This window comes from Pyrus communis, chromosome 3 (genome assembly GCF_041283825.1).
Source record: "Pyrus communis isolate YQ-2024b chromosome 3, ASM4128382v1, whole genome shotgun sequence".
Lineage (NCBI taxonomy): Eukaryota > Viridiplantae > Streptophyta > Magnoliopsida > Rosales > Rosaceae > Pyrus > Pyrus communis.
In genome coordinates, this window is record NC_142567.1 from 29,344,583 (window position 1) to 29,353,353 (window position 8,771).

Here is an 8,771-nt window from a genome sequence, read left to right on the forward strand (position 1 = left end):
TATACCAAGTCCTCATCTTTTGGGATGGCAAATCGGTCGTAGTGCACCCAGCCGACAATCAGCCATTCGAAACCAACATGATTTAGGCTCGCTATTACGATGATCACGTCGGCTATATCACCCTTCAAGGTTTTAACGAGGATGGATGGCCGACGAGAATTTCGGTACAGAAAGTTATTGAGGTAGGCGCCGAGACTGTCTAACAGGATTCGGCGAGGCTCGGCTTGGCAAATTTACTTACCGACGCTGATGATTAATGCCACCAAGCAAGAAAGACGTCAGGCCGCGGTTTCATCGACAATGGAACGTCTGCTGGCCCATTGGTACGCCATTGCCAAGCAACCACATTCCGGCATCAACTTAATCGAATTTTTGGCCGAAGCAGATAACGGACCCGTTCTATCTTTTGACAAAGTTCAAGCTGCACCAGCCAAACTTGAAGACAATCGGCCCCAGGTTAAGGACCCATTAGAGGAAATCAATGTGGGCACAGCCGATGATCCTCGAACATTGTTCATCAGCGCGTTACTACCACCGTCTATGAAGGTCAAACTTTGTAAATTACTCCAGGAGTTTAGAGATTGCTTCGCGTGGAACTATCATGAAATGCCAGGCCTCGACCGAAACCTTGTAGAACATGAGTTGCGCATCAAGGACTGGTGTAAGCCTTTTCGACAACCCCCACGCTGGTTCTCGATCGAAGTACAACTTGGCATCAAAGATGAATTAGTTCGGCTTCTAAAAGCTGGATTTATTAGGACTGCTCGGTACGTCGAATGGTTGGCCAATATCATCTCGGTGTTAAAGAAAAGTGGAGCCCTTCGCATTTGCATCGATTTTCGTAATTTAAATATGGTCACTCCTAAGGATGAATACATAATGCCAATCTCAGACTTGCTAATTGATGTTGTAGCTAATCATGAATTGCTATCTTTCATTGACAGCCATGCCGGTTACAACCAGATCTTTATCGCTGAAGCCGACGTCCACAAGACGGCTTTCCGCTGCCCAGGGGCACTCAGTACCTACGAATGGGTAGTCATGCCATTCGACCTCAAGAATGCCGGCGCCACATACCAACGAGCCATGAATACGATATTCCACGACTTAATCGGTACAATCGTCGAAGTTTATATCGATGATGTGGTGGTAAAATCAAAGCGTCGCCAAACGCACCTGGATGATCTGCGGCAAGCGTTCCTTCGCATGCGCAAGAATAATCTCAAAATGAACCCGACCAAGTGTGCCTTTGGTGTTTCGGCCGGTAATTTTTTAGGGTTTTTGGTGCACCATCGCGGCATTGAAGTCGACGAAAATAAAGCTCGCGCAATCATTAGCGCCCCACCTCCGACAACAAAGAAGCAACTCCAGTCCTTGCTCGGGAAGATAAACTTTCTCCGCCGCTTCATCGCCAATTCGACCGGTAAGATGAAGGCATTTTCTACGCTCCTCAAACTTAAGGATTCCGACAAGTTTGAATGACGCGAAGAGCATCACACGGCATTTACGCAAATCAAGGTGGTCCTTTCCACACCACCCGTACTAATTCCACCTTGTCGTGGCAAACCCCTTAAACTGTACATTTCGGTAGCCGCTGAATCCATTGGTTGTCTCATCGCGCAAGATAACAATGTAGGGCGTGAACAAGCTATCTTTTATCTCAACCGTAATCTGAATTCGCCGGAGCTCAATTATTCATCCGTCGAAAAACTTTGCTTAGGTTTGTTCTTTGCCGCATCAAAACTTAGGCACTACATGCTCCCATCTGTTACGCAGGTCATTGCCCAAATAGATGTGATTCTTTACATATTCACTCAGCCTATCGTCAAAGGCCGAATTGGGAAATGGACGCTCGCGTTGTCCAAGTTCAGCCTACAGTACGTACCCCAAAAGGCCGTAAAAGGGCAAGCTCTCGCCGATTTCTTGGCCCAACACCCTTCTCCTTATGGTTTTGGGGGGGGCGATGTCGACGTCGGTTAAGTCACAACACGTGATAACTATTAGACTATGCATTTTGATGGTTCCAGTACTTCGACCGCGGCTGGTGTTGGTATTGCCATTCAGTCACTCGACCACTACCGTTGGTATTTTTCTCTCAAGTTGGATTTTAGTTGTACAAATAATCAGGCCGAATATGAAGCTCTCATCATCGGCCTCCACGTTTTACACGATTTACGAGCATCCCGCGTTCTCGTCCTCGGTGATTCCGAACTCGTGATTAACCAACTCAACGGCATGTTCCGTTGCATGAGTTGTACTTTAGCGCCCTATCACATGGTCGCCACCTACCTGGCCGAGTCGTTTGAACGGATCACATTTGAACATATTTCACGTATTCACAACACGGACATCGACGAACTCGCCCAGATCGCCTCCGGAGCACAACTCACGGGGGGCAAGCTAAGCCGGGTAACACCCATAAGTTTGCGATCATACCCAGCCTTTGTCAATCGGCAAACTCTCCAGCGCAAGCACGTAATACGCACAAGGGTGATGTTGCTCCCATCCTTACTAGAACGGGGAAACCTCGTAGAAGTATATGTCGTCGAGGTGCAATCAGACGATTGGAGAAAAACGATGCTACGATACCTCGATAACCCCCATGGGAAACATGGACAGAGAACGAAGGTCCTCGCCACCAATTATGTGTCATACCAAAATGAATTATACTGCAAGGGTGAGGACGGGTTACTACTATTATGCCTCGGCCCACACGAGGCTGCCCAAGCGATGGTCGAGGTACATGAAGGAATTTGTGGGGCTCACCAATCAAGACGAAAGATGCGCTGGTTGCTTCAACGACACGGTTACTTTTGGCCCAATATATTAAAGGATTGCATCGAATATGCACGGAGATGCATACCGTGCCAAATTCATGGACCCGTGCAAAGAGCCCCAGCCGAATTACTCCACTCGATTACTAAACCATGGCCGTTCAGGGGATGGGCAATAAACGTAATTGGCAAAATCACACCATTATTGGGGGCGGAAAAACATGCGTGGATAATAGTAGCAACTAACTATTTCACTAAGTGGGTCGAGGCAAGGTCATACGTCGAACTAACGGCCAAAGAAGTATGCAATTTCGTAGAGGAAAATATTATGACCAGATTCGGCGTGCCAGAAACGATCATAACCGACAATGGCACCATATTCACGGCCGACATGTTTAAGGAATACGCGGCAAGTCTGAATATCCGACTTGAGCAGTCAACGCCGTACTACCCACAGGCAAACGGGCAAGCTGAGGCAAGCAATAAAGTGTTGATCGCCATTCTCGAAAAAATGGTAAGAGGGAGGCCTGGGCTTTGGCATTTAAAGTTAAACAAAGCATTATGGGCATACCGAACTTCACCCCAGTCGGCCACCGGAACGACTCCTTATACGTTAACTTACGGACACGATGCTATGTTACCAGTCGAGTTGAGTATAAACTCTTTACAAGTGATCGAGCAAAGTAGTTTGTTTAGTGCTGAATATAGTCAAGCTATGCGAACTCTTTACAAGTGATCGAGCAAAGTAGTTCGTTTAGTGCTGAATATAGTCAAGCTATGCGACAAGAATTAGAAGACTTGGAAGAAAATCGGATCGACGCGGGTAACTTATTAATAGCACAGAAGAAAATTGTCGAACAAGCGTATAACCAGGGCAAACGGTGTTGCCTGTTGGGATTAAGGACCCCAGGTTTGGCAAATGGTCGCCAAATTGGGAAGGGCCATTCATTGTTCACAAAGTTCTCGGCAATGGGGCATATCATCTTAGAGATCAGACCGGTTTAATTCACAAATTGCCGATTAATGGAAAATTTTTGAAAAAGTACTATCCAGTCACGTGGGAAATGCAAGAATAAATACCATTGTATAAATTCATAACAAAAGTGAACAGATACATTCAAGAGACTCCTAAAAATAATTTTCTAGGGGGTCGAAGGGAGGAAAGTTTCGAGGGCAGCTTTCAATTCCAGCCACTTCACTTCGCTCAAAATTATCTCAGCCTGCCTCGTCTTCTTGTTGAGCTGCAATTGCTGGATGTGTCGCACGCCGGCAGCGAAGGCCATAAGCCGAGCTCTGTTGGCCTCAAAATCCCTCTCAAGCTCTGAAGCAGCAGCGAACCTTTGTCGTTGAAGCTCAGCAATTTGACGCTAGAGGTCGGAGATCTGGCGATCAAACTCGGTCAGCTGCGCTTTCTTGGCCTTTATCACCTCCACCTCCGCTCGGCCAGCCTCATGCGCGACCTTGGCCGCCTTCAAGTCGTCATCGGCCCGTAGAGCTTGTTCCAAAATGGTGAAGTGCTGCCAAGTCCGCTCTAGAAGGTTAGTAAGGTAGGAGATATTCTCCGTGCTCAGGTACCCGCCGCTGGCAAGGTCATTTAGGCACTCCCCAACGGAGTCAAGACCCTTGCATTAGAGGACTTGGGAGGCAGAGAGGGACAGGAGTTCGTGCAGTTCGGCAAAAGCTTGGGCCTCGGGCACGGCTTCTACTGGTTCGGCAGGGGCAGCAGAGAAGCCAGCCTCACCAGTCGTGCTCTGAAGAAGAGCGTCGAGCTCTACTTCCCACGAAGGTTGCACATAGAGGGAAATTTGTAAAGGAAAATAAGACAAGAAATACATGTAGTGCATGACAAATGGAATGTTTTTAGACCTGCCGGGAGGAGACTTCGGCCATGCCCTCTGGGTCATTGCTCGAACCCAGAGAACTTAATGGCCAAGCCCAGTGCCTAAGACCGCTCTCAATTCATGCGGCCGATGGAGGTTATCTACATTCGATAGCCATGACGGTGGCCAAGAAATATAGACAACGCCTGTCGGCGCATAAAATTGTCGGTGAAATGAACGTTCGGGCACTTGACATTTAATATTTCTTTAAGAACAAGTGCGTCATGATAAAATTAACACAAAAGAAATAAGACTTACAAAGGCCGAGGAAACTTCTTGTGGAGGAATGGGGAGGTCTTCATCTTGCGGGTGGAGCGACGTTTCGACCGTCGCCTCAGGATCGACCAGGGGCATCTTTCCACGATCCGCCATAGGAGGACGTGATTGAACGGTTGCCTCGACCACCGAAGGAGGATGGACGAGAGCAGAGTTGGCTGGTCGAGGGCGACGCTCCAGCGGGACCTCGTCACTCTCGTCGCTCTCGTCGTCCTGAGAAAACCTTTGTTACGACTAGAAGACTAAATAAACAAAGGATAATGGTGGAATCATACCTCTTCTAGAATGACCGTCGGTCGCTGGATGGGGGGTGCCTCGACGGGAGTGGCCGTTTTCCCCACGGCAGGCGCCATGGCCAACTCCGAAGCTGTAGCTAGTACGACGGCCGGATCGGCCATAACCCCAGTCGGAGAGACGACTGGAGGAAAGGGGTCTGCCGAAGCCGGGGCAGCCAGGATGGAATGAGAGCTGGCAGGTGCAGTTGTCCCTGTGGTGTCGCTAGGAACAACGTGAATCTCCCGGTCGCCTTTCTTCGCCAACTTCTTGACGCGTTTGGAAGGGCGAGGAGCGTCATCCTCCGGCTCGGCATCTTGGTGGGGGCGTTTGGCTGATACTGGTCGCCCGGTGGTAATGGTCTTCTTCGTGGGAACCAATTTTTTCGTCATCACCACCACGGCGACCACTTCCGCCTTCCTCAACACACGACCACCTGAGATAGCAAAGTAATCAGTAACAAGGGGCGAGTAGTTGAAGTGCAAAGGACGAAATGACAATATACCTTGGGTTGATTCCTTGGGTTGGGCTGCAGGAGCTTGTCTAGGCCGGTCACCGAAGATTCTACTTACCACGTCTTCGACCGAGACACCGAAGAAGTCATGGGTGTACTCGTCCCACCAGTCCCCAAAGGTGTCGGTACCCAAAGATTCAGGAACGGTCGGTCGAAGTTGAAATTTTTGACACTTGTCCTGAAACTCCTGTTCCGTCGTTTTACACTCCCTCTCGGAGGAACCAGATAGGCGTCATCGACTTAAGAGGGAGCGAGAAGCGAGTAAGGGTACGGGGCAACCTTGGAGGTAACCGAGTTGCCGGGCGACGAAATGGGGATGATAGACCTCCCAGCTAGCTCAGCGGGCATCGCAACCAAGGGGGAGGTCACGGGCCAATACGAATGACCCCCAGTGTTGACGAAGATCAACCTCTTCGGTCTCGGCCTACGCTGCCGTCGGAAGCCTGATCGAGGCAGGATGTTCCTGACGACGGCATACCAGGAACTCGTCGTTAGAAATGACGTCGAGGATAAAGAAGTGTTTGAGGACTTCATCGGCCCGATGAAGAGATGCCGGTCGAGAGGCTAGTTGAGGGCCGAACGCTACAGTGCGCTGGAAAACGGGAACCTCGGGCCGAAGGGTGGAGAAGTAAACCTACAGCCAGAGTTAGAACACCCAGAGGGGTCCGTTCTGGTGCGCGTCGATCTTGTTGATGGTCATCTCGGCCAAACAGCGGAAGAGATTGGCAAGAATGGTCGGACTGAGCGCCAAGGAGTGACCACTAGCCAGGGCCTGAACCACCGGCATATTCTCGACCAGGCATTTGTTCGACCTAGTACAACAAATGAATTTGTTGTACCAGTAGAATATGAAGGCTTCGTGTTCTCCCTTCCTAAGGCTCTCCTCGTCTCGGCCGGCGAAGTAGAGGATAAGAGTGTTGTAGTTGAAGAAGTTCTTGTGTAGCTTCTGAACTTCTTCCTTCAAAGGCTCCCTATCTCCTCAGCTGAGTGTCTCGACGGCCCGTTCGTCGAACAGCCCTTTTAGGTCGAGAGGCGAGGGGCATCCGGAGAGGGCGGCGTCAATTGGGAGACCAGACGGGGAAGTCCCAAGGATAGCCGAAATGTCAAGGACGGTGGGGCCGAGAGGGCCGAAAGGGAGAATCATGGTGTTGGTAGTTGAACACCATAAACTCAGGGTCGCCATAAGCAGTTCTCTATCCATGGTAATCTCCATGGTCGAGAGCATGATGGCATCATAAATGCCGATAGCTTTCCACTCGTTGCCGAAGAATGCACTCATTCGGTCAACCCAGGCGACCCAAGCTGCAGTGGTCGAGGGCCAAGCTCTTTGAGGCCGTGCCAAGCACCATTTCGACCAATCGAACCCCTGCAACAGGGGTATTAGGCATTGTTCCTTGAGAAGGTTGGCGATGCGCGACGGCATTGCATCTTTGAATAATGGACCCAGAATTTGGTGAGTGCTGGCTAGATCGTTTTCGAAGCGTAGCGTTTTGATGGCGCTCCGATTGATAAAGTCCTTACATTTGTTGCACTCGTCGAAAAGTTTGGAGATGAAAGAGGCCATTGGTAAGGAATGGAGTGGTGCATAGGTTTGAAAAAGGGGTTGCAAAGAGATGAACTTAAGGGTATTGTGTGAGCAAGCAGGAATGACAAAGGGAAGATTTCAAAATTTCTGAAAGCGTGGGATACGAATGGTAGAAATTTGGGTATTTATAGGTTTTTCAGAAAGAAGATCAAACATTTGGTATTCGAAAACACTAGTTTGAATTAGGGGAAATTTTACTGAGAAATGACCCCAATCATTTCAGATATTTTGGGAACCTTCAAGGCCGAAGCCCGACCAAAGGTTGACAGTCGTTGACCTCAGAAGCGAGGGGGCAATGTTTGGGCCCGAAATAATATTGTTGGGCCGAGCAGAGGGTTGTGCTCTGCCCAAAGCTATGTCAAATGCTATGGGCCGAGTGATAGGTTCCGGGCCAGGTAGCAGGTTCGGTCGAGTCCTATCCTAAGAATGAGTGGTCCAGATAAATAAAAAGGGTCGAGGGAGTCCTGGTGCAACCAGGATTCCCGGCCAGCAAGGAATAAAGCCTCAGAAGGGGGGAAAGTTCAAAGTTCTAATGGGAGTAGGTTTGTTCGAAGTAAAGTTGGAACGGGACAAGGACTCCCAGTCCAGATAGGGGTTCGATTCAGTCTCAAGGAATGGGTGCTATAAATACAAGAAATCATGCAACAAAAGAGGACCTTGAATTCAACATACAATTGCCATGCGCAAAGCCTCTCAAACACCTTGAGATTTTTCCTTTTCCTTTTTTGCCGACACATCTTCAGTTTGGATAAACAGCATTGTGGAGGCACCCGGCGAACAACTTCAGTTTGGATAAACAGCACTGTTGCCGTAGAATCAGCCGACCGAGAAGCACCTTCAGTTTGGATAAACAGCACTACGTCGAGGCCGACTGGTTACCTATCCAAGTCTCGGCCGAGAAGGGTTTTCGAATCCTTGTTGGCAGAGGTCACCTTGTTAGCCCTTTCGGCGTAGTAAGGTGTTACGAGTTACGTTATTCGGTGTACTAGACGCCAAGTGATTTTATGATTGGATACTCACAAGTGAGTTTCAGAGTTCGGCATTCTGACGGCCGAACTACATTCATCATCAAGACATACATCACATTTGAGTACTTGTGTCTGTATAGTTTGGTGTCGATTTGACGTGCTTATACTCTTACGAATATAATCACAGTGACCGAATCGAGCGCCGATGATTTGTGAACTTCGCAGAACTAGCAGCCTTGTCTTCAGGCTCTGGAACCCAAAGACCGAGAGTGTTCCTTCCTCGGTCGCAGTCGCAAGATAAAGAAATCAACAACGCACTTAACGCGACATCAACGAATTTTACTCCTCGGTCGAGCTCGGTCGACGAGTTGGCACGCCACGCATTCAACCGAATGACGTAGTTAGCTTATTAGTTACTCAGCTTGCGCGCCACGTAGGTTTTGTAATTTTTAGGATCAATAGTATTATATATAAACAAACCTGTGAGAATCTTAACCTAAG